Source organism: Marmota flaviventris, chromosome 3, assembly GCF_047511675.1.
Source record: "Marmota flaviventris isolate mMarFla1 chromosome 3, mMarFla1.hap1, whole genome shotgun sequence".
NCBI lineage: Eukaryota > Metazoa > Chordata > Mammalia > Rodentia > Sciuridae > Marmota > Marmota flaviventris.
The window spans coordinates 125,643,587-125,671,522 of record NC_092500.1 but is presented as its reverse complement, the minus strand read 5'-3'; the positions used below and the strand labels follow the sequence as shown (position 1 = coordinate 125,671,522).

The window sequence follows — 27,936 nt, the reverse complement described above, 5'->3', positions numbered from 1 at the left end:
ATAAAAATTTCCAGTCATTTAACAGTCTATCCACTAAAGTAAAACTAAATGGCTTTGAAAAAATAATACATTTTGAAACTCTGACACATTTATAAAAACAAAAACCAAGAAATTTCAAACAATGTCTTTAGAAGTTCTTTAAAAATTTATCAGTAAATAACAGTTTAAGATCCTTTGTGACTTTCCAGTGGGATACATACACAGTAAATTTTATTCCTAAAATTATCTATTTGGTAAAATCTCTAGGAAAAGTTCTATCAAGAAAATAATTGTTTTTGAATTACTTTTTTTCTGAAATGTCAAAAAGAATTAAGGTAAACACACATACTTAAAACATTAATACAACAATATTAATTCAGTTGAATAAATAAAAGAAAGTGGCACCAACTTTATGACAATTTTTCAAGACAAAGATATAGCTCAAAGATATTATAAAACAAATAATTTCCCCAAATAAGAATGATCATTCTCAGTACAAGCCAACAGCATTCAAAATAAAGTGCTATGAGAAAAAGTAGCTCCACAAACTTCAGCTTATTCACCGATGAACAGAAATGTTATCTTGATATTTAGGGCTGACATATTGATTTCCAAGCAAGAACTGTGTCTTGGGACTGAAGCTAGAATCCAGAGAGCTGCAGTATGTCCTCCTCCTCCTCCTCCACAGAACCTGGGCCCCAACCACTGTGCGGTTTATAATGACAGAGGGCCACTTGCTGGTAAGAAGGGTTTAGATCCTTATGGAGATTTGCAAAGTTTTTGTAACTGGTTCCCCAGGATTGCATGAATGTGAAATACCCACAGAGAAGGTTCTACTTCATTGTACTTCCTTTGGAATATCTCTCCTAAAAAAAGTGGTGGTTCATCATCCTTGCGTCTTTTCAAACCTCCACACTTAGAGTGACTCCAGAAAGAAAATGTTGTACTAACCAATGCCTCCTCTGGAACTCTAGTTCTGGAGATGGTGAGTGTCAACAATGTCCAATGGGTTTCTGCTTATGGAGGTTGTGGCCCAGCATGTCCTGGGCAGGCATGGTGTCTCCTCTTGCTCCAGGAGAGTTTTGGTCCTCTTTAAATCTGAGTCACTGTAGCTGAGTCACCTTTTCAGATGGGTCACTGGACATCCTGCCTCTTCCAAAGGGAGTCAAACTCTTGCTCATTGGAAAGAATCATCCCATTTCTCAAACTCTGCCACCACTATTATAAGGTTAAATGGGGGAGCTCACCTGGCATGTGTACGGCCCGGGTTCGATCCTCAGCACCACATACAAACAAAGATGTTGTGTCTACCGAGAACTAAAAAATAAATATTAAAAATTTCTCTCTCTCTCTCTCTCTCTCTCTCTCTCTCTCTCTCTCACACACACACACACACACACACACACACTCTCGCTCTCTCTCAAAAAAAAAAAATGTTAAATGGGTCTGATGCTTCACTCTTGCGCTCAGTTAACTCTTCATCTAGCCACATTGTAATCATCTCAGACATGGTCTTTTCAATTTCAGCAGAGAGTTCAGGTCCTTTCAACATGACCTTCATCACCACTGGCCTGTTTTCAGCAAAGAATTTGCAGACCAGTTGGACAATTTGCGGCATGTGTTTCAGAGGTCGACTCATAATGATGAAGTGGATTATGCTGGCAAATTAGGTATTGGGCTAATGTCAGAGTATGTGCTTTGGGATCACAGCAAGAGAAAATAATGTGGGAGAGGAATCACAAAGTGAGTAATTTCCTGAATACACAGCAGTTGTCTTCTGGTTTGTGTGGAATTGGGTCAATTGGTCAGCAAAAATGTAATTGCTTGGTCAGCAGTCATTTTTGTTGCAAAAATGAAATATCATGCTATTAAAACACCTGTGTGGCTAAGCCCTGGGTGGCAACAAATGGCGACTTTTCCTTCCTGTATTGTCAGAGACCCAGGATGAGGAAACACCCTTAATGGCTTGCTCCTGCTCACTCCAGCAGGCTGGGTCCTCATATTCGCATGCCGTACCACCAAAGGCCATGGTATACATGAGTGTTCAGGGATGACATGCCTGAACTCACCCTCCCACTTTTGTGTACTTTGGGGTTGGATGTTCTGGATTTCCTTTCATGTTTGCAGCAAACCCGTTATTACTCACCAATATGGAATATGGTTGTTCATTTGGAAGCAAGACTCCTGCAGCCTTGGCAGTCTCTTTTGGAGCTTTGTTGTCACTGTCAGGATCCGAAGCCCTTTGAGCCAGTGGTCTCACTCATCATCCAGGGCCCAGAGGCTCAGGCTGACAGGCAGGGCCAGCTACCATGGAGGTGCTACCCCTGAGGTCTACAGGAGACCTCCCAGGACACTCCCTGCTGCTCACGGTGGGAAGAGAAGTCCAGCCCAGTACATAGACAACATCCTCCTTGGCAGGCCACACACCTGCAAATCTGTGTTTATACATGTCTCTGGAATGGCCCTTTGTACTCTCCAGTCCTTTTTTTATCTGGTGTGCATAGGCCAGGTTTCTCAGTAGGTACAGTCAAGGGGCCAGTTGGTGTGCTGTCATCTCAAGTTGCAGCTGTAGGGGAGGACCACTGTGAGCTCCTCACCTTGGTCTTGGTGGTGTTCAGTTCCTCCTTTGTGGCCTCTCGATTAACTGACAGAAACATTGGCCTCAGTTGTGGAAATTGGCTGGAATTTTTGTGTTACCGTCTTCTCAACATATAATTGTTGTAATCTTGAAGATGCAGACTTTATTAGAATATTCAGAGGGCAAGGGTTGAACAATAGGAGAAAACATATACTTCCTAGAGATTAGCCTTTTTTTAATATTTATTTTTCAGTTTTCAGTGGACACAACATCTTTATTTTTTTTTTATTTTTATGTGGTGCTGAGGATGGAACCCAGCACCCTGCTCATGACAGGTAAGCGCGTTACTGCTTGAGCCACATCCCCAGCCCCAGAGATTGGTCTTAATACTGGCTATAACCAAAAGTTTAGCAAGTAAGCTTTAATGTTTTTATTTGCCTTTACACATCTCAGAATTTGGATTTTAAAAAAATAAATCATGATTAGACTTAAATTAATTCAGGGACAACATGATTTTTGAAGAATCTATTTTGATAGTTCTTATTCAACACTCATGCAACAGACCTCTTTCTCTATAGCCTCTCTACATACTTTTGGTAGGGCTGACAAAAGTGTGCATCACATGTTATATTAAAAGAAGATATTCTTAAAGAACCTTCTTTCCTTTGGTACATCCATGTTGGCTGTATTTTGGTTATACTTTTCCAACAGGTGTTTAAGAGCAAACTGGTCAAAAATTGATCTTGTTCCTATCTACTATTAAGGTCATCTGAGATTCCTCTAAGGTCCCTCTTGGGAATTTGTGAAAAAGCCTTTTGTCTTCTTTATGTTCTTGATTGGTTTTGCTGTCTGCCAGGAAGGGTCAAGGTCTTGCTGACCATACCTGACTTCCCATGGAAGTATCAGGGACATTTCTCTCTTCAATAATCCTCCTTTTGCCTACTGTATACTGATTGACTGCTTGTTGTGCAGGATCTTCAAGATTGCTCAGATCAGGACATCAGGTGACTCACCAGATTTGCACAACCTTTAGTGGGGTTCTGTCATTCTCTGGATCCTGGATGACTTTAGAATGCAAGGGCCTATTTATTTGTGGCTCTTTCCTTCTTCATTTTAATTCCATGGCTTAAGTCTACAAGTTTTGTTTTAAAACATTGAGAAGACCCTTTCCCACTCTTGAAGTGGAAGTAATAGTTTTAGCTTTAATGTCTATAATTTTTACAGTTATCCCTTTCCTTTTTTAAATTTATCATTTTCCATTAATTGGGGTCAGTATTAGTACTGAGGGAGAGCATTATATTTTATCTATCCTGTAGGTGAGCTTTTATTATCTCAAATTAACCCAGGTTGTTTTGTTAGCAATGGCACTTCTGCAAAACACCAAAAGACAATGGTAATGATATTGTACAAGGCAAGTACAAAGCAAAATGATTACAAGCAAAGCAAATCCAGTTTGCAAAATAATTTTGAAAAATAGATGAATACATAAACCACCAGTTAAATTTGACTTGTTTGCTTATTATTTTCATTATTATTTTAGGTTATCATTGTCCAATCTTTTAATCAGATTAGCATGGTTTGGAAAGCCAAGTCTTTGTACACATTTAGTTAATTTTTTAAAAGATGATGGTCATAATGCTATTAGGATCACATAAATATAAACCTGGAAAATTACCAATAATTTTAGTTTGGAGGACACCTATTTTGTAGTGTGTTTTCTTAAGCTTTGGCATTTTAGTAGGCACCAATATATATGCAGTAGATGTTTTAATAAGTAGAAGGAATACATTCTAAAATAATGGTGAAGTATAGTTGAGTAAATACATAAACAAGTAGACGAATCCTTTATATCATTCTTAAGCATTATGTACTAGACATAATTTAATGTGCTATACTTTTATAAGATTGGCAAGATATTACAATTGATTCCTCCATTACCAGCATAGATATATGAGTAATGTGCTACACTATGATGTTGTTATGTCACTAAGCAAGAGGAATGTTTCAATTCCATTGTAATCTTATGGGACCACCATTATATACGCTATCCAGTGTGTATCAAACATCATGTGTTGCATGGCTGTGTTGACATAAGAATTTATTTCTCTTTTTTTAAAATTTATCATTTCAGGATTCATACTTCTCCATGTTATTATTCTTAAAATGTCTGTAATAGTTTCACACTATTACATTAAATGAATAAATTATAGTTTTAAGAATAATTCCCTTTTTTTCATAATCTTTGGAACTACTTCTTTATTTAACAACTATCAATTGTAAATATTGTACTGAACAAAGTAGGCAAACTCTCCTGGGGCTTAAATGCTAGGAGTTCCAAGAGGGACTAATAATAAACAAATGTCAGATGTTAATAAATGCTGTAAAAAAAAAACAGGAAAAGGAATTTAGAGGACAACAGGATTGCTATTTTCCATAGAATGGTTAACAGAAATAAGGTGGCAATGAGTACATTGGCTCATAATGCTTTTTACTTTTTAAAATAATTTTGTCAAGATAGTTTCCCAGTGATAAAAACTACAGTCAAGGAATGTGAATTCTTAGAAAGTTCTATCCATGAAAGGGCAGAAGGGATAGGACTACAAGAGAGCAGGTGACTGTAACTCAACCCCAGGGGTACACCTACACCTGAAGACTGTCCTTGCTATCCAAGCTGGGTCAACACCCAAGCCACAAAGATTGTTCAGAGCCTCATGCTTCAGGACTGGAAGGCATGGTCTTTCAGACTGGCTTCCCATAGCTTAGTCACTGTAGTATGCTCATTTTGTCTTTTGGTATTAACCAAGAATTGGGTAGCTGAGTCAAATGGTGGTTCCATTTCAAATTTTCTGAGAAATCTCCATACTACTTTCAAGCGTGTATGTACCAATTTGCAGTCAAAACAACAATGTATGAGTGCACCTTTTTCCTCAAATACTCACCAACATTTACTGCTCCTTATATTCTTGATAATTACCTTTCTGACTGGAGTGAGATGAAACCTCAGTGTAGTTTTAATTTGTATTCCTCCAACTGTTAGAGATGTTGAACATTTTTTCATATATTTGTTGACTTATCATATTTCTTCTCCTGTGAAATCCTGTTCAGTTCCTTTGTCCATTTATTATTTGGGGTTTTTTGTTTGTTTTGGTTTTGGGTTTTTTTAGGGTAAGGTATTTTCAGTTCTTTGTAGATCCTGGTTATTAATACTCTATCTGAGGTACATGTGGCAATAATTTTCTCCCCTTCTGTAGGCGCTTCTTCACATTCTTGATTGTTTCCTTTGCTGTGAAGAACCTTTTTTTTTTTTTTTTCGGTGATTCCATCCCATATATTGATTCTTGATTTCACTCTTGTGCTTTAAGAGTGTTGTTAAGGAATTCAGATCCATAGCAAACATGGTGAAGAATTGGGCCTTCTTTTTCTTTTATTGGGGACAGGGCCTCTAGTCTAATGCCAAAGTCCTTGATCCACTTAGAGTTGAGTTTTGTGCAGGATGAGTTTTGTGCATCTAATTTCATTTTGCTACACATGGATTTCCAGTTTTCTCAGCACCATTTGTTGAAGAAGCTTTATATTCTCTAATGTGTTTTTCTTCCTTTGTCTAGTATTTATGTGGGTTTGTCTCTGTTTCTTCTATTCTTACTATTGTCTTGTGTCTGTTTTGGTGCCAGTACCATGCCATTTTTGTTACTATGACTCTGTAGTATAATTTATGGTCTAGTAGTGATGCCTCCTGCTTCACTTTTCTTACTCAGCATAGCTTTTCCTATTCTGGGTCTCTTATTTTTCCAAATGAATTTCATGATTGCTTTTTCTAGTTCTATGAAGAATGTCCTTGGTATTTTAATAGGAATAGGATTAAATGTATACAACATTTTTGGTAGTATGGCCAATGTTAATTCTGCCTATCTAAGAGTATGGAAGATCTTTCCATCTTCTAAGGTCTTCTTCAATTTCATTGTTTAGTGTTCTGTAGTTTACACTGTAGAGGTCTTTGGCATATTTTATTAGATTGATTACCATTTTTTGAGTCTATTGTGAATGGGGTAGTTCTCTTAATTTCTCTTTCAGTGAATTCATCACTGATGTATAGGAATACATTTCATTTATGGGTGTTGATTTTAGTTCCTGCTATATTGCTGAATTCATTTATTAGTTCTAGAAGTTTTCTGGTGGAATTTTTTGGATATTCTAATTATAGAATTTATTCTTGGCAAATAGTGTTTGAGTTCTTCTTCCTATTTGCATCCCTTTAATTTCTTTCTCCTGTCTAATTGCTCTGGCTAGAGCTTTAAGTACAATGTTGGATAAAAGTGGTTAAAGAGGGCATCCTTGTCTTGTTCCAGTTCTTAGAGGGAATGATTTCAATTTTTCTCCATTGATAATGATGTTGGCAAGGTGCTAAGCAACCCATGGAGACCCTGTCTCTAAATAAAATACAAAATGGGGCTTGGGGATATTGCTCAGTGGTCAAGTGCCCCTGAGTTCAAGCCCTAATAGCACAAAACAATGAAAAGCAAAAGACACCCAGTATTATTGTGTTGTGGTCTATTTCATTCTTGAACTTTAGAATGGGTTGTTGAATGTACATAGATGGATCAGTGGAGCATGAATATTTACAATTACAATTTATGTCTTTTTGATGTATAATTTTGTTAAGCAGTATGAAATATTCTTCTTTGTCCCTTATGATATACTTAGGATTTAGATCCATTTTAACTTATCTGAGGATAGAAACTCCTGCTTATTTACGTGATCCAGGTGAGGTATATGGTTTTATTCCCATCCACTCACCTTAAGTACATGGATGTCTTTGTCTATGAGGTGTGTCCATTGAACACAGCATATTGTTGGATCTTGTTTTTAATAAATATACAAGTCTATGTCATTTGATTGATGACTTTAGGCCATAAACATTCAAGGATATTATTGAGATATGATATGTATTCCTGGTCATTTTTATCATTTCTTATTTTTAATTTAAATTAGTTTAGCCTTTGATTGACTATTCACTTAATGTAGTTTCTCCCTTTGCTGCTTTTCATTTTTTTTTTCATTTCATCTTTATGGAATATTTTGTTGAGAATATTCTGTAAGGTAGGGTTCCTTGCTGTGAATTCTTTTAACTTTTGTTTATCATGGAAGGCTTTTATTTCATCTTTAAACCTAAAGCTTAATTTTTCTGCATATAGAATTCTTTGTTGGTATCCATTTTCTTTCAGAGCGTGTTATATATTATTCCAGTGCCTCCAAACCTTGAGGGTCTGTGTTGATAAATCAACTGAGATATAAATTGTTTTCCACCTATACTTAATCTGATATTTTTCTCTCCCAGCCTTTAGAATTCTGTCCTTATACTGCATGTAAGGCATTTTCATTATAATATGCCTTAATGTAGGTCTGATTTGACTTTGTACATTTAGGATCCTATAAGTCTCTTGTATTTGATTTACCATTTCATTCTTTAGGTTTGAGAAGTTTTCTGATATTCTTTCATTATAATATGCCTTAATGTAGGTCTGATTTGACTTTGTACATTTAGGATCCTAGAAGTCTCTTGTATTTGATTTTCCATTTCATTCTTTAGGTTTGAGAAGTTTTCTGATATTCTTTCATTGTAAAGATTGTGCATTTATTTGGTTTGTATCTCTGTGCCTTCATCTATCCTGATAAATCTTAAACTTGGTCTTTTCATGTTATCCCATAATTCTTGGAAATTCTCTTCATGGTTTCTTACCATATCCTCTGCATGGTCAATTTTATTTTCAACATTGTATATTTCATGTTCATTGGCTGAAACTCTTTCTTTCAAGTGATCTAGTCTATTCATAATGCTTTCAATTGAATTTTTATTTTGATTTGTTGATTTCTTAATTTTGAGGATTTCTGTTTGATTTCTTTTTAGAGTCTCTCTTTACTGATGTGATCTTTCACCTCCTATACTTTATCTCTGATTCTATTCCTTACATCATTCTTCATGTCATGGATCACTTTAATTATGCATATTCCAAACTCCTTCTCTGACATTTCTTCTACAATGTTGTCAATGGATTTTATTATTGGAGCATCTTAGTTTTCATTATTACCTAGTTTTTCCATATTGTTCACGTGTCTGCCCATCTAGCAGTGTGGATCTAAGCCAATACAGTTTCTTCCCTTTAGATTTATACTATTCCTGGGAGTTTTCAGTACCTTGCCTTTAAAGGAGGAGACCCATATTAACAGCACCCAATGCAAACAGTATACAGCTTTAAAACCAAATAGTTCCTATTAAGATGTCTACAGTTTTGCTGCAATGAACAGAAATTATGTGTCCAATTATTGTCTATGATATAAACAGTAAGTTAGCAAAAGGGTTTATAATTTCAAATGGTGGACAAAGAAAGAATAGAAGTGGTGTAGGATGTTATGTTTATGAGGTAGGAGGACAGAAGATAGAAGTAAAAATGATAGGAAGGGGGAAAGAGGAATTAATAGAGGTTGGTTAGAAGAAAAGTGAATCCAGGGAAAGAGGTAAATGAGAGTAAAAAAATGTATATGAAATCATTTTTTTTAAAAAAAAAAAGGAAAAGTAAAAATAAAATACTACACAACCAAACTGTAACATACTATGCAGACATTCCAGTTCTCCATAAACTGATATATAAAAAATACTTGGTTTCAAAAATGGTAGAAATGAGACTGAAAAAAGGTTATCTTGAAAAATTGAGCAATTGATTTTATTGGAGTTCAAAAAGTTTCTCAATTTCCCTTTTCAGCAGCAAGGTCTAGAGTTTGATTCTAAATCTACCTTAGGATGGTTGGGGTTGGTATGGCGAGAGGGTTAGTTCTAGAGGCAGAACTCCTGGAGGTGGGGTGTAGGCTAGGTATGCTCTAGTCTCTTTGCTGTGTGCCAGTTGGCCTGGAGATTTTATGTCAGCACATCTCCAGGGCCCAGGAATTGCCAGTCAATGTTGGAAGACTGCACCTCAGGAATCTCCTTTGGTTTCCACTTGTATTGTATAGGAGCTTGTTGTTAGCCCCTTATATCACCTGCAAACCCCATAATTCCTGGTCTCTGATTTAGTCTCCCAACGCAATCTCTCCTGCCACCACCATTTTGAATTTCTGGTCAGGCATTTGTCTTTTAGCCATTTCTGAGGCCTAGGTGCCAGGATCTGGGTACCCTTTGCAGAGCTGTGTGCTGAACCAGGCAGCTAGGAGGCATGTGGGGCCCAGCCACATCAGGGGCCCACTTATTCTGTTGGGTGAATCAAGACCAGGCACTGACACCTGTAGGCCAGCTGCCAAGCTGCAAGAGATGGGTTAGTCTGGGGTCTATGGAGAGTTTGAGAAACTGGGAATTGGGTATCTAGAGGACCCTGTTGGGTGCTGGAATGATGCCAGGCCTGGTGCAACCAAGGGACTGGTGGGTGCTGGAAGAGGGAGGGAATCAGGGATAAGGTTTGTGCAAAGACCCAGGGAGTGCCAACCTGAGTGGGCCCAGGTACCCAGTGGGTGCTGGACCTGACTCTGGACAAAGAGGGGAGAACCTGGCTTTCTCCAGCATCTCTATCCTCTATTCCCCTGGCAAAATGCCCCCAGTTTCTGACTTTCCCCAAGATTCCTAAGCTCAGACAGGCACACACAAACCTAGTGGCAAACTCAGAGATCTGGGTTTCAGTTTCCCTAGGCTCCTCCAAACTGTAATCTCAAAATGGCTTCTGGATTGAGGACAACTGATAAATACTGGTAGAGAGGCTTTTGGTTTTTGGTTTTGTCTTGTTTTGTTTGTTTTTTCGATTAGTGAGTCATGCAGTCTCAGTTAGGACAGACTACCCCTCAAGACACAGGATTTTTCACTCTAATCTTTAGGGAGACATAGTATTCCCTCTGTTTGAGTTCTGGGTAGCTGAGCTAAGAGAAATGCTGCCTCACACTAATCCACCATCTTCCATCTCCTCAATTCAATTTCTTTGCTGAATTTTAAGTAGTTTATTTGTCTCTTTATAGTTGAGTTGTAATAGGTTTTATGTATTTTGCATACTAGTTCCTTAAAGAATACATGATTTGGAAAATTCTCTCCATAATGTGGGTTGATTTTCTCTATGTATTGCTTATGAAATTTGGGAGTATTGTCATTTGAAATATGAAACATTTTAATTTAAATGAAGTTTAATTGATCTACTTTTTCTTTTGCTTTTATTGTTTCAGTGTTTGGTATCCTATTTCTTGCTTCAGATTACCACATCCAAGGCTGTGAAAATTTACACCCACGTTTTCTACAAAGGATTTTATAGTCCTGGCTTGACTCTCTCATTCACTGGTTTAATTTTTGCATATGATTTGTAATATGAATCAACTTTTATATTTTTGCTCATGAATTGTCTATTGTGCCAGCAGTATTAAAAGTAAAATCAAATTACTCCTTCTCCATGAAAGCAAATTGATACCTTTTCAGAACTGAAAACATCATAAATAAAAAGATATATTTTCCTTTATTCAATTGATATTGTATGTCACATTTATTTTTTAAAATATATTCTTGAGATAAATCTAACAGGGTTATGATGTATTCAATTCTATATATTTACAACTAATTTCAATATCCTAGTATTTTTTGAAGGAAAGTGTTGTGTGCGTGTGCATGTGTATACACAAATATATAGAATATATATTTTCTTCAAGGATATTAGTCAGGTGTATTTATTTCTTGTGCAGTATTTGTCATGGTTTACTATGAGAAAAATACTGACATCATTTAAAGGTAGATAAGCTACAAAATCATACCTTGTTTTGTTTTCAGGTTATTCTCTTAACTGAAGTTATGAGTCACCTGAGAGGGTAATACAATTTGCAAGATGGACAATTCATTCCAAAAATAGGATGTAAGATAAAGTTCTAATGAATTTTTCAGGATGCTTGGGCTGCCTTTTCAGTTTGGAATAGTTGAGGCACATTACTCAAGGGTACTTCGTGCTCATCCACAGTATCCTCCTCCTGGGGCTCCACTGACAGCTCACCACAAAGAGCAGCACAGGAAACCACATGAAGATGATTTTATGTCACAGAGTGCAAGTGGTGATCGACAGCTGCTGGGGGGAGAACAGCAAAGCCCTGAAACTTTCTTCTTATGGGAAGCAAAAGTTCTGTGTCACTAAATGAAGAACTGCTAACCTTTACTTTATGGTTCAGACAAACTCAGTGCTTCTGATGAAGTAGAAGCAAAACAAGTCTGCCTTTTGCTTCTTTTCTCTTGTTAAGAGGTGAAGGAAAAATTCTCTATCAAGGAGTTGGTAAGAAAAGTACCTTGGATCTGGGACCAAAATGAATACTAACCTCAGTGGTCTGCTCACCACTGAGGAAGTAGCATAAAAAAGCTATCAAAGATCAACCACAGGTATATTTCAGTTGGCTCCTGTGGGGAGAAGCAGCACAGATGCTGAAAAAATTCACCCTGTAAATTCAAACACAAAATGTATTTGCTCCCACAATGAACTTAACACTAAGTAATAAGAATGAGATCTGAGGGAAGAAAGAAGCCTTCATCTGCTAAGGTTATTATAAAATCCCATAGAACAGGTGGTTTAACTACAGAACATTTTCCCTCACAGTTCTTAACCCAGAAAATCAGAGAGGAATATATCCTAACTAATTATATTAGGCCAGCATTATTCTAATACCAAAACCAGAAAAAAGACATTGCAGGAAAAAATACTATAGACAAAACTTTCTCATGAATATAGATGCAAAATCCTCAATAAAATATCAATAAATGGAGTGAAACAATGTATTAAAAGAACATGACTATTTTTTCCCTTCCCCTCACTTCCTCTTGTATGTACTTTTGTATAACTCTGAGGGTCTCCTTCCATTTCCATGCATTTTCCCTTCTCTCTCCCTTTCCCTCCCACCTCTCATCCCTGTTTAATGTTAATCTTCTTCTCATGCTCTTCGACCCTACTCTGTTCTTAGTTACTCTCCTTATATCAAAGAAGACATTTGACATTTGTTTTTTAGGGATTGGCTAGCTTCACTTAGCATAATCTGCTCTAATGCCATCCATTTCCCTGTAAATTCTATGATTTTGTCATTTTTTAATGCAGAGTAATACTCCATTGTCAGTAAAGGGGGCAGAGAGAGAAGAGGGGAGGGGAGGGGAGGGGAGGGGAGGGGAGGGGGGATAGTAGAGGATAGGAAAGACAGCAGAATACAACAGACACTAGTATGGCAATATGTAAATCAATGGATGTGTAACTGATGTGATTCTGCAATCTGTATATGGGGTAAAAATGGGAGCTCATAACCCACTTGAATCAAATTGTGAAATATGATATATCAAGAACTATGTAATGTTTTGAACAGCCAACAATAAAAAATTAAAAAAAAAAAAAGAACATGACTAAGTGAAATTTGTCCCAGGTTTACAAGTTAGTTCAACATTTTAAAAAAATCAAAGTACTACATCAGTTCAAAGAGATAGAGAAGAAAAAGAAATACAATTATGTCACTATATGCTGACAAGGTATTTGTCAAAATCTAATACCGATTTTTTTTTCTTTTTTAATACTGGGGATTGAAATCAGGGGTACTTAGCCACTGAGCCACATTCTTATATTGTTTTGTTTTTATTTAGTTACAGGTTCACACTGAGTTGCCTACTGCTTTGTCATTGCTTAGGCTGGCTTTGAACTTGGCATCCTCCTGCCTCAGTCTCCCAAGGCACTGAGATTACAGGTATGCACCACCATGCCCACCTGATATTCATTCTGGATAACAAATAAACTCTCAGCCAAAAAACATAGAGTGGGAAGTTCTTCAACTTGATGAAGAAGATCTACAAAAGAAACCTGGAGCACAAATCATACTTAAAGGTAAAAATCTCAAAGCTTTCTCACTGAGATAGAAGAAAAGACAAGGAATTCCCCTTTCATCATGCCTATTAAACCATCCTGGAAGTCTTTGCTAGTGCAAAAAGACAAGAAAAGGGAAATAAAAGTATACAGATATGGAAGAAAAATAAAACTCTCTTTGTTTGTAGATGAAATGATTATCTGTGTAGAAAAATGATAACAGAATCAACAACAAAAACACTAATTTCTGGAACTAAAAAGTGATTACAGTAAGGTTGCAGGATGCAATACTATTACATTAATCCACTTTCCTATTTACCAGGAAAGAGAATGAGGAATTGGAAATTAAAAATACATTACCATTAACATAGCACCAATAGAACTAAGACTTAGATATAGACTTAATATGTAAAATAAAGGGAAACTACACAAATTTAATTAATAATAGCAAAGAACTAAATAACAGAGATACTCCATATTATTTAGTGAGAGTTCTAAAATATTCAATGGATATTTTTAAAAATTTTTGTGAGTTTTAAATAGAGAATCATTCTGACTAGCATGACAAATTTTTGAATCATTCCAATTAATTCTACCAGCATATGAATCATCCCTTTCTCCAGTGAAATGTACAAGATATTTTGAGAGTGAGAGAGACCACTTTCATATAAATTGAATTACACTATACTGTTATAGTGTTTTATTTCATTATTAGTTTTTGCTGTTAATCTTTCATTGTGCCTAATTTATATACTAAATGTAATCATAGGCATGTACATATAGGGAAATATAACACATGTGGAGTTTGGTACTATCCAGTTTGGCATTCACTGAGGTTCTTGGAATGTGGTCCCATGAATAAAGGGGCACTATTGTATTTTCTCAAATAATAAGATGAAGTGAGAAGTTAATATCATAAATCACAACTAGACAATTCACAAATTTGCCAAAATTGTCCAACACACTTGATGAATGAATGAAAGAAGAAATCAGAAGGGAAATTAAAAAAAATATTCAGAGATGAAAGACAATGAAAACACAACATGCCACAATGATGGAATCAGTGAGAGCAGTGCTAAAGGAGAAAGTTACACCTATAAAATGAAAATTAAAAAAAAAATACGAACTCGAATCAACGACTTAATATTACAACATGAGGCCCTAGAAATAGAAGAACAAGTGAAATTAAAATCTAACAAAGAGATGTAAGTAGTAGTAAATATTAGAGCAAAGATAAGTAGAGACTAGAAAAGCAAGATAAAACTAATGAAACCAAAAGTTACTACTTTGAAAAGATCAACAAACTGACCTGCCTGTAGCAACATGAAGAGAAAACATCAATTACTAAAAGCTTAATTGAAAATGAGGCACTATTGCCAATTTTACCCAAATACAGTGTGAAAGTATTATAGAAAATTGTCAACCAAAAAAAATTGAATGACTTAGGTAAAATGGATAAATTCCTAAAAACACAAAAGCTACCAAAATGAAATATGTTGGAATCTTTTCTCTATTGTCTTTTTGGTTTTTCTTTTCTTATATAATAGTACTTCTTCCTTGCTAGCTTGATGAAACAGAATCATATATAAATCTAGACATATATTTTACTAAAGGTTAACATTCAAAAACATTTTAATTCCGTGATACTTATTGTTGAATTAAGCTCACTAACTCTACTTATTTTAAAAGCAGCATGATATACATTTTTATAAAACTGTGAATTTATGTAACTAATAATATACATTTACCTTAGTTAGGAATGACTTTCTAGCCCTTAGTATAATTCTAAGTTCAAAGTTATTGTTTTTAAAAATTTTATGTGTCTCTCTCAATTATCTTCTTATAAACACTTTTGCTATTTAGAGTCAATCTGATTCACACTTCCTGGCAGTCCACATGCCCTTTCATTTGGGTGTTAATTTGGAACTTTTCAGATTTCTCTATAATTTGGCCAAGTATGATGATTTTTAATTATGGCAATGAACTAGTGTTTTCAAACTGAGATTGCATCTCTCTTTTTTTCATTTTGTAAAATTTAATCTGTTATTTCTAAATTTTTTTTCTTTTTAACCAGCTTTATTTCTGTTTTTCTGGGATTTTATATAAGTAGATGCTGTCTCTCTGTCCTTCAGCATTTTAGTGATATTTTCTCTCATCTTTTCCCTTGCCATCTTGTAAAATTTATTCCAATTCACTATTTTTTTTTACTTTTTGTTTTTTCATTGTTTAATTTCTTCCTTAGTAATAATTGGTACTTCCCTGATATGAGTCAAAGACCCAGCAATGAGATTGATACCAGAGTTCTGTGGCTATAGAAAAAGGAATAAATGGGATAATGCAAGATCACAAGATTCACTGTTTTGTCAAGAACAAGGATCCATGGCATAGAACAAAAATTGTCCCATTTAAGAAAAAATATTTAGAGAACATAATACAAGTACTCATAGTTTTTAGCCAAACTAAATAAAATAACATGTTAATAAATCAAATTTAATTGTCTACAGCTAAATTACCCCTTATCTCTATGATTGTTCAATGGTGAAGCTGCTTTGTTAGAAGATTCCAAACATACTATGGATCTTTTAGAGTGATCTAAACACACAAACCACATCACAATTTTCTGCCAAGTGGTGATCATCAAGGCTTGTTGCATTGCTGTTAATCACATATGACCAAAAGTGCAGCATGTGTTTCTTTTTGTCATTACAACCATTTGTGTTTGTCACCATAGTGATATATAACAGGAAGGAAAATTTTGCCCTAATATGAAAAACCATAAGTTGCTTTTGCACTCAGGAAACGGGGGTGGGTTGCAGGTAAATAGTAACTAAGACTTAACACGATGTGTGCCGTACTGCAGGAGGTCACTCAAAGCCCAATCATTATGACTAGATTCATATTTCTAATAATAAGCCTGCTGTGTATAATGTTTTTTCATTAATAAAGTATTTTACAAACACTGTGACCAGAAGTAGATAAAATTCCTCTACTCTGACTTTAATGGAGGAATAATATTTTATTGGCTTACTATACTGTTAAATCTCTATATCCAAGCCAAGAAGGTTTAATTCAAGAGGTCTTTGGAGAGCCAATTCAAACCTTGTAAAACAAAGAAACCAAGCAAGGTTGGGAGACAGAGAAAGAAATCTATACAAAGTTATGAACACAATTAGGGTGAAATGGAAGAAAAGGTGAAGAGAAATCCTCCCAGAAGAAAGAAATGTGAAAGAACTGAGGTGGAACATTAAAATTAGATCCATGTGCTTATAGTTACATTGCACTTTCCATTTAAGAATAAATATTTATCAGTGTCCACAACATAAAATAAACTTCCCAGAATAACGTTTTGAAGAAAGAAAAATCACAAAATGTTCACACATCACTAAAATCAGGCAGAAAGAAAACAGGAAGCATCAGGAGCAAAACACAAATAGAGTCTGAGAATTCAGCCAGAAAACACTTAGAGGCTGTGTTAGATGCACAACAGCTGGGGAACTCCTAGGAGCCATTAGAAATACTCCAGAGTGCACAGAGAGCTAATGCTTCAACTACTTTAAGTCTTGTGAAATTAATAAGATAATTTGGACTTGTTATCTGCAGATGTTAAATTTATGCCCAGCAAACTTGTGAACAGAAATTATTTCCCCAGGAAGCTCAGAGTTTAGCAAGTCTGACCCTACTCTACAGTGTGTCATCCTGTTGACACTACTACAGCTGGTCAGAAATAAACAGCCTCATTCTCCTTCTCTTCCACTGACAGGCATGTGTTGGAATGGAATTGGGGATAAAAATAAGCACTTTTAGTACTTAAGAGTTGATCATTTGAATTTCCTGTACCCACAGCTTGAACATAGAGGGTTAGAGTAACCCTACAGGGTTACTTCATTTCTTCAAAACATAATTTATATGGGATATAGAGATAGTTTACCTTCTTACAATAGAACTATGTTGCAAAAAATCTTGCATCACTATCTTCCAGAATATAAGTTGAGAAGAATATCCACATTAATCATGGTTACAATGATAAATTGCTGGGAGCCATTAGCCAAGTAGGTATGACAATTTCCTTGCCAGCGTACCCCATGTTGCAGTGACATTGAATATAGGTGACCTTGCTCAAGGACCAAGGCAGATTAGGGTGTTCCCGGTTTTAAGATAATCGTGTTTAGGGCGTTCCCAGTTTAGGTTCCAGGTTTAAGGTTTAAGATTATTCCTGCTGGGAATAGGGCGTATCCTGCTGCCTGAGTTCCCCTTGAGTTCTCAAGGGATTCAGACAGTATATTTTGGAGATAGAAGCCCAGTGGATTTGGATTTGGGCAGAGAACGTGGATTTCCCCAGAACGTGATTGTAGACGGCTGGTGTGAGTTCGGGAATAAAGAGTTGCTGTTTGAATCTACAAGCTGTGTGGTGGCTCGTGATTGTGTGCCCAGCCAGACTGCGGCATTTGTGCCCAGCCAGACTGCGGCAATAAATGAGGGAACAAGATTAGTCTATACCCCAACAGAACATCATTAACCCCAGTCCTAATCCATTTCTAGCACTATTTTTTTTTTTGTGCCAGGGATTGACTCTAGGGGAGCTTAATCACTGAGCCACATCTCCTGCCTTATTTGTTTGTTTGTTTGTTCTTTTATTTATATCTTGAGACAATGTCTTGCTAAGTTGCTCAGGGCCTAAATAAATTGCTGATGTTGGCTATGAACTTGCAATTCTCCTGCCTTAGCCTCTGGAGCTGCTGGGATTACAGGCATGCACTATCACACCTGGCTCTAACCGTATATTTACCCACCAAGAGACAGAATTTATGACTTTTACCCATAAAGGAAATGACAAGAATAAATCAAAAATTGTTGTCCCATATAAAATCTATGTGTGTTATGATGTCAATTGAATTTCTTTACATCATAAAATCACTTGTAGTTCTAGTGTTGTTGCTAAGAGTTAGAGTCCTTGCATATAATGCTTAAGGTTTTGTTCCCAGCAAAGCAAAAACAAAATATGTTTTTATTACTTATTAACACAGATGCCAAACACTAATCACTTGTAGTTCTAGTGTTGTTGCTAAGAGTTAGAGTCCTTGCATATAATGCTTAAGGTTTTGTTCCCAGCAAAGCAAAAACAAAATATGTTTTTATTACTTATTAACACAGATGCCAAACACTGTAGTTAGACCTGAAAACACAGAATCAGTCTTGGAAATGAATTGGGGTCTGAGATCTCCACACTCAACATTTCAAATTTAAGAATTTAAAAATCTTCTGATTCCAAATGACTTTGTCAGATCTTATTCCAATGAAGTCTCTGAGATTTTTTAAAATATCTATTATTTGGGGATTAATGATTTTCACTTAGTTCTGTCACAAATGCATCTTTTTCCATATGACCAAATTCCAGTCATTGTGGGACATGATAAAAAGAATGTATAATTAACAAAAACATTTCTGGACTATACAAGCATTTTAAATGCTAGGTCATCTGTGGGGAGAGAAACATTAGCTCCATCCAGAGCTGGACCCAGTGTCCTCCACATTCTGAACACAAGTCACTCACCACTGAGGGTTTCACCCTGGAAAACACAATATATCTGTGGACTAAAATGGACAGGTTATGGATGTTGTAAAATCAATACATTTGACATTGCTAGATGTTCAAACACATGTCTCAATTACACAAAACCAGTCAGAATGGTCAAAGTATGAATGACATCTTAAAAAGGAACAAAGCCTGTGTTCTTCAGTCTGGATACAACTATGATCATTTCTGCACCTCTAGTTTGGACCAAAATATTACATATTTCTATACAAACATGATGATGCTGTTTTTTTGTTTGTTTGTTTGTTTGTTTGTTTTTTAAACTGGGCATTGAACTCAGGGGCACTCAACTGCTCAGCCACATCTCTAGCCCTATTTTGTATTTTATTTAGAGACAGGGTCTCACTGAGTTGCTTAGCGCCTCACTTTTTCTAGTCTGGCTTTCACCTTAGATCCTCCTGCCTCAGCCTCCAGAGCCACTAGGATTACAGGCAAACACCACCACACCGAGCCAAACATGCTGATTCTTTGTGTAATATTCCAGATTCTTTAACCTCAGTATCTTCATTTCCAGGCCCCTATGCTTTTTTTTAAACCTTCATTTTATTTATTTATTGTTTTATGTGGTGCTCAAGATCTAACCCAGTGCCTCACACATGACAGGAAAGTACTCCACCACTGAGTCACAATCTTATTATTCATTCACAACTTTCTCTTCTTTCAGATAGTTCTTCTTCAACCCATGTAAAAAGCAACCAGAAACATAAAATTTAGAGTCAAGTTAAAGTTAAGAGCCTGTGACAAAGCAGAGCTCTCTAAAGGCATCAGAATCATGGGCAAGGTAGAGAGGCACATGGGCACAAAATAGAGAGGAACCCAAATAGAAATAATATCAATTAACACTAAACACCTAGCAAACAAAAACTTTTGCCCTCAGTTCATTATCTTGGAAATATCTCTCAAAGGAATTATTGGCAGACAAAAGAAACTGTAAAGTGTAATTTCTCAGTCTCTATAACTAATCACATAAAATTAGAGACAGGAAATGTGAATATTCTATCCCATTTTTCCTAGGAAAAAATCTTAGGAAATTGGTGGCAGAAAGGTACAGCTCTGTTACCATCTATACCAAAAACATACTTAGGGACCAGATTCTGACTTCTCAAATGCCCACAGAGTTAATATCAGCTTTTCCTGAAAGTCTTCAACTGGGTGCAGCTGCCATGATTTTTCTCCTCCCAAGAGATTAGACCACTGTCACACAGGCTGTGGTTTATTGGGCCAATCATCTCTGAAATGCTGTGGAACAGAGACAGCTTCATGGGCATATAACCTATAGAATTGCACAGTGCTTTTTAATTTTTTTTAATTTATATATGACAGTGGAATGCATTACAATTTTTATTACATATATAGAGCACACTTTTTCATATCTCTTGTTGCATACAAAAGAATTGCACAGTGCTCAGCATCAGAAGGGCCTCATGGTTGGTTGAATATTTCAGATCCATTTTGAACATAATGGTTTTTAAATTGATTTTTAAACTTTTAAATTGACTAAAATTATTATTTTAAAATTTAAAATATAAGTGAATTAACACAAAAAAATTAAAACAAAAAAATACATCTAAGTAACAAACACACCAAGAGAACATAACTCAAAATCTGAACTGAAGTGGTCTTGTGGATAAATTAAATTACACTAACAAAAAAAGGATAGTGCTTATTTTTCAACAGGCTCATAAAACTGTGGAAAATAAGGTTTGAACTCATGATCTTCCAGGCAATCTGAGTCTTTCTGAACTCTAGATGAAATTGAAATTTTCTGGAGGGCTATAACTTCAACAGAGAGTAACCTAGAAGTAATCTTAGCCCTAACAAAATTACCACTCAAACAAATTTCTTCTGATTGTATCTGCATTAAGAAATAAAATGTAGACCATGCAAAAAGATTATGTCAAGTCAGAACAAAATTTTCAATTAAAAATCTAGCATTCAATCAAAACATTTTAGGCATAATAAGAAACGGGATTAAAGAAAAAGGGAGAAAACAGACAATATAAACAGGTTTACAGATGATAAAATTCTGTCATAAGCATGCTAGAACGTTAAAAGAACAATTTTTGAAACAACCATTTCTGTTGAGAATATAGAAAATTACAAAGAATACTTATTTCTCCTTCTTCAACATTGAGAAAAAGGTAGATGAGCTAAAAAGGCATAGCTTTTTCTTCCTTTAACTTATTTTATTGAAGTCATGTGTTATCCAAGTAATCCTGATCCCAAGTAGACAATCCACTGGAAAAAAAAAAGGATATAACATACAAATTGAAAGAGTTGCCTCCTTGCCAGTTTTGAATTGTTGAGGTCAGAGACACAAGGGTACTTCACACTCAAGTATCATCCTCCTGGGCTTCCATTAGAAAGATTGGGAGCAGCACAGGAGATGACAAAGAAACCTCAATCTCACAGAGTTGATGGACAACTGCTGGTGGAGAAAGGCAAAGTCCTGTCTTCTCTAAAACTTTCTCTTATAAGCAGCAAAAGTCTTAAGTCACCAGATAAGGGGAAGCAACCTTTTCACTTTAGGGTGTAGCAAAAAGCTCAGTGCTTCAAAGGAAGGAGTAGAAGCAAAATAAGTGCCTCTTCTTTCCAAGGTACAAAGATTCACTCTCTTCTAAAGGGTGAAACAAAAACTCTACCTCTTAAGTAAGTACAGGGAACCGTCTTGGCCCTGTGAACCAACACTACTAACACCAAACAGAAGGCTCCTAAATATTGAGGACATGGCACAAAACCACCACCAAACATCAACTTCAGACACATTTTAGAGTTCAAATGCTGTGTGTGGGGGACACAGAAGCTGAGAAGATCTACATCATTAGTTCAAAGGTATTTGCTCCCAGTAGGAAAAAAACTGTAGTCCTTTTGGGCTACTACTAAATATAGCAACTGAATAACAATGTGAGCACTTATTTCTCAAGGTTCTTATTCAAAGAATAATAGCAAAGGGAATATTTCCTAACTCATTCTGTGAGGCAAGTATTACTCTAACACCAGATAAAGGTATTACAGGAAAGGAAAATTACATTCCAACATCCCTCATGAATATAGAAGCAAAATTCTTAACAAAATATATTAGTAAATAGAGTCCAGTGAAGTTTTAAAAGAATTATATACAATGAATGAGTAGGATTTATTCTACTTGTACAAGGCTGGTTCAACATTCAAAGCCCAATAAATATAATCCATCACATCAACAAGACAGAAAAGTCACATGCTAACATCAATATATGCAGAAAATCTTTTGAAAACTTCAATACCTGCTCATAATAAAAATAACAAACCCTCAGCAGATTGGAGATGTAGGAGGAACTTCCTCACTTGATAAAGAAGTTCTATAATAAAACCTACAGATAATGATAGAAAAAACAAAGATGCCCACTAAGATCAGAAACAGACTAGGATGAAGGATATCTCCACTCAACATGCTTTTTAACACCATTGAGAAGTCCTTAATAATGACATAAGACAAAAAAAGGAAATAAAAGTTGTACAGATTTGGAAGGAAAAAAAAATCTTTGTTTACAGATGCAATGATTATGTGTAGAAAAAATCAAAAGAATTAACAATAAAAGAAATGATTCCTGGAAATACAACATGAATACAGCTAGGTTGCATGATATAAAGTTACTGCACTGAAGTCAATCACTCAAGTTACCAGAAAAGAACAGGTTGCTTTGTAAATTAAAAACACGTTAGCAATCTATGTAAGCACCTCAAAAATTAAGAACACTGGTATAAATATAGCAAGATACATATAAGAATTTAAAAAGGAAAACTAAAACTAAGGAAAGATAGCAAAGAACTGAATAAAGAGATACTTTATCATCCTTTTATTTTCTTTATTATTAAATTACTTTCAATTCAATTAAAATTAGCATGTGTTGCCTATATAAAATAAGGGAGAAAAAAAAAGAGACACTCTGTGTTCATGAGTAAGAAGACTCAAAAACATTAACTGGAAAATTGAAACAATTTTCCTTTTTTTTAAAAAAATGTGCCATTCTGAGTAGCATAATGACATCTTGTAGCATTCCTGTTTATCACAACAAGATGTGAATTATCCATTCATCCAGCATAGAGTAAAATAAGGTATTCTGAGAATGAGAGAGACCGCATTCACATAATTATTACATTATATTTTTATAATTGTTTGATTTGATTATTCATTGTCACTGTTAATGTTTAACTGTGACAAATTCATAGATGAGACTTAATCAGAGGCATATTCATATGGGAGAAAGTGTGGTATATTTTGGGCGTGCTACTATCCACAGTTTTTAGCATTCTCTGAGGGTCTTAAAAACTTGTCCCTGTGAACAAGTGGGGACTATTATACTTTCTTCAACCACAATGAGATAAAGTTATAAATCAAAAAAATACAACTGGAAAAATTACAAACCTGTAGAAATTAAACAGCACTCTTAAACAACCAATGGATCAAAGAGAAATCATAGAAAATATTTTTGAGATAAATTAAAATGAAAACACACCAAGACAAAATTTAGAGCATTTAGTGAGAACAGAGATAAGGGGGGAAATTTCAGCTATAAATATATTCATGGGAAAAAAAAAAGCTCTCACTCAAATCAGCAACTATATTTGCATCTAGAAATAGAAATCCAGAGAACTAGAAATAAAAGAACAAGCTATGCTCAAATCAAGCAGAAGGATACATCTAATCTTAGATCTAATAAGGATTATTCTAAAATTAACAGAATAGAGTCCAGGAAAAAAACAGATAATATTATTATCTTATCTTTGAAAATACAAACAAGATTGACAAATCTTTATTAGGGTGCCCTGGTGCACTCCTGTAATCCCAGCCACTAGGGAGGCTGAGGCAGGAGGATTACAAATTCAAGACCAGCCTCAGCAATCTAGGGAGGCCCTAAATTGCCTAATTAGACCCTCTCTTAAAGTTTTAAAAAAAGGGTTGGGAGAGGCCGAGGATGTAGCTCAGTAATAAAGAGTTCCTGGGTTAAAATCCCCAGTGCAAAAAAAAAAAAAAAAACAATTTAAAAGATTGATAACCTTTAAGCAAAGAAATAAGAGAAAGAGAAGACACAAATTACTAAAATTAGAAATTAAAATAGAGGCATTGTTGCCAATTCTATGGAAATTTTAATGTTATTAGAATACCATGAACAATTGCATACCAAGAAATTTGGATAACCTAGACGAAATATATAAATTCATAGTAACAGAAGAATTGCCAAGACTAAACAAGATGTATATTTTTTCCACTATTTGTTCTGTTTTTCTTTTTGTGTAAAAGAGAAAAGATTCTATGAGAGTTTGATGAAAGTCAACAATAAACAATCTAGTCCTGTGTTTTACTAAGATTGATCTTTGAAAAACTTTATGATTTCCTTATACTTATTGTTGAATTGAGGTTATTCTTTCTTTTTATGTTAGTGGAAGCATGATATATATTTTATAAAGTTGTGGGCTTCTTTAACTTATATTTACCCTCTTTAAGAACAATATTTTTGCTATAAATAGAATTCTAACTTCAAAGTTGTTGGATTTTATTATTTTAAGATATTACTTTATTATTTTTTGTAAGCAACATTGCTATTAAAAAGTTTAGAGTCAATTCGTCTTTCATCCTAGAAGATCACATACACATTTTTTGTAAATTTTACATTAGTACTTTTGTTATTTGTTCTTTTTATTTATACATGAGAGTAGAATCCATTTTGACATAATTATTATATGCATGGAATAAATCTTATTCTAATCTGTTTACCTGTGATTATCACTATTTATTATATTAAAGTGGCAATATCCAAGTCTTTTCAAAATAAGACTTGTATTTTACTTCTCTGCAATGTTCAACTAATAGTTCTTCATTATTTTTCTTTTCTCCAAGCTTATATTTCATTCCTTCTAGGACTTCTGATAAATAGATGCTCTATGTCTTTAATGTTTCAGAGATAAGTTCTGCTTCTATACTTTGTTATTACCTTCTTGGTAAATTGACATTCCAACTAAAAAAAATTTGTTCTTCAACTATATTCACCCTGTTTTTATTTTTTTTAATTGTTGAACATTTTAATTTAGTAACATTTGTATATCCCTGAAGTATCATGGACTCATGAACTAGCTCTGATTATTTCCACAAATGTCTGTGGCTATAACACAAGTGATAAAATTAATTGGGGAAATGAATGATCACACTTCTGTACAATCAACCCATAGTGTCATTGCCTCCCAGATGCAGTCCTCTTCTCAGACTAAAACCCTTTCATCACCCATAACCCTTATTTACCAGTTTAATACAGGCTTCGACTACTCAAGGACAAATTTATTCTAATGTGCTTAATACTGTGGATAGTTACACTTATTATCACTACTATTTCTCCACAGTTGATAACAGAAGTGGAAAGCCGCTGTTAGTTCATTGATTTGGCAGAAATATGGAGACATTGCCAATAAAACACATTATTTCATTTAAGAAAAAATATTTAAAGAATATGATATAAATCATTGTCACCTTTCAGCCAAACTACATGAAAAGCTATCAATTAACATGTCGAATTCAAATTTCTAAAATTAAATGCCCCTTTATCTCTATGATTGATCATTGGTGAGGCTGGTAGTTTAGGAAATTATGTAGATGCTATAGATATTTTAGATACACAAGTCACACCACAATTTAGTGCAAGTACAGATCAGCAAGTCCTCCTGCATTACTGGTAATCAGATATGAGCTAAGGTGCAGAATGTTTTTCTGCTCATCATTATACCCATTTGCAGTTATGATCATAGTGATACATAACAAGAAGGAAACTTCTGCCATATACATGTATATGGCAGAAGTTGCGTTTTCATTCAGGAAATGGGGATGGGATGTGGGTAACAGTCATAAAAGTTAATGCTGTATGTATACTGTATTACAGGAGACCAGTCAGTGCCTAATTATTATAATTTGATTCATTTTCCTAACTGTAAGTTTACCGTGTTGACAAGGTTCCTATTACTCCCAGCAAGCAGACTAATCAGTTTGCCAAACTTCTGCCATGTTCCTATTTAGGCAGTCCATCTTGGACCAAATCATGAATGTGGACTAGACTCCAAATAGGCAGAATGCACAAATCCTATTTTGTGGGGTCAGTTTCTTCACATCATAGCTCACATATGAGAATCAAACTGGCCAAGTAATGACTGTTGGGAAGATAAAATTTTCTTTGTTTCTGACCTTTGAACAAAGATAGGAAGTAGACAAAATTCCTCCACTTTGCCTCTTTTGGAGGAAGAATATTTAATTGATTTACTCTCCTGTTACCGCTCTACACTTGAGGCAAGAGGGTCAATTCCAAGAGGACTTATGGGAGCCATTTCAAAACTCATAAAAGAAAGAAGCCAGGATAGGCCAATCTGGGAGATGGGAGAGACTCTGTAGTAAGTTATTGTCACAATTAGGGTTAAATATAATGTAAAGAATCACAAAGATAAATTTCCTTGGGTGAAAGGGATTAAAGGGCACAGCAGTGAGATATTAAAATTAGGTTATTTTAATGATGCTTACATCTTTCTCCAGGTTATATCACTCTTCACTTTCCCTTTAACACTAAACATCAGTAAATATTGACTACAAAAAAATTAAGTTTTAAGAGAAATATTTTGGATACAGAAGAAGTAGTAAAATGTCCATATATTAGGTAAAACAGAGCAGAAAGAAAAAAGAGCCCACTTACAGAACATAGTATTTGGAAGCATGATAGCTTGACACACCCAAAAGCCATGAGAAATACCAGAGTGTTTATAGAGGAAACCTTCATCCATTTTCTTTCTCATTACTGAAAGAATTAAAAACTTGGACTTATTATCTGCAGATGATATGTTTACTTCTAGCAGAACGTGAACTCTATAATCATTTTCCCAGGAAGCTCAGAGGATAGCAAGTCTGACCTTACTCTATAGTGTGTTATCCCAATAATCTACCAGAGCAGGTAAGAAATAAACTCATACCCCTCCCCTTCCACTGACAAAAACAAATTAATACGGAATTTGGGGAAAAGACAGACAATTTTTTTCTTTCTTTTTAAATTTTTTTTTGCTCAAATCAAGTTATTAAAAGATAGTGTGATAGAGAGTAATCTTGCAGAGAGTGTAAATAATTATACTAAAACTATTTTTCAAGGTATCATGCATGCATATCTTCTCATGGCTTAACATGCTCACGGAACAAGACTCGTTTATACACTAACAGAACATCATTAACCCTGACACCAATCCACTTCTAGCATTGCTATTACCTACCAAGAGACAGGGAATTTCTCATCTTTGCCAGCTTTCAGAGTAAATGAACAAGCAGTTGAAAATTGTTTCCCTAAGTAAAACCTAACAATGGTAAAGGGTCACTTGGATTTGTTTACATTTTAAAATATAATTGCAGGATTGGGAGTATAGCTCAGTGGCATAGCACTTGCCTAGCAGGCACAGTGCCATGGGTTCAATCCCCAGCATAGTACAAGTAAATACATTGAATAATAAAACAAAACCAATAAATCATCATAGTTGAGAAAGTATGAGATAGTCTTTACTGGGAAATGTAGAGATGAGAGTTCCTTGCCGTTGGTACATGAGGTGTTATACTCAGTAACTCAACCAAGAAAAGCTAGAGAAGGGCTTGAAAACAAATTGAAATCTGAAAAATTTCATAGACCAAGTTTCAAAGTTAACTATTTAAAATGTTCGTCTTCCAACTTATTTATCTACCTTCCTATTACAATTAAGTCTGTGAGAAGTTTTTAGATTTCTAATGTTTTGGATTTATTACTTTTTATGCAGAAAGTCCTGTCACACCTGCCTCTGCTTCCATGTAACAAACTTCCAGAGCTACTGGGTGTGGGGGAAATTATGCAAGAAAAGATACTATAATTAACATTTCAATTTTGGGGAATATTCATCTCTTTTTACTGTAAAGTATCAGCTGGATTTTG

At 35.1% G+C, this 27,936-nt stretch overlaps 1 pseudogene; it reads right to left on the bottom strand.

Moving 5' to 3' along the window:
• Nucleotides 1–730: 730 nt before the first annotated feature.
• LOC114104828 (protein tyrosine phosphatase domain-containing protein 1 pseudogene) lies at nucleotides 731–1,980 on the bottom strand (annotated as a pseudogene).
• Nucleotides 1,981–27,936: the final 25,956 nt, after the last annotated feature.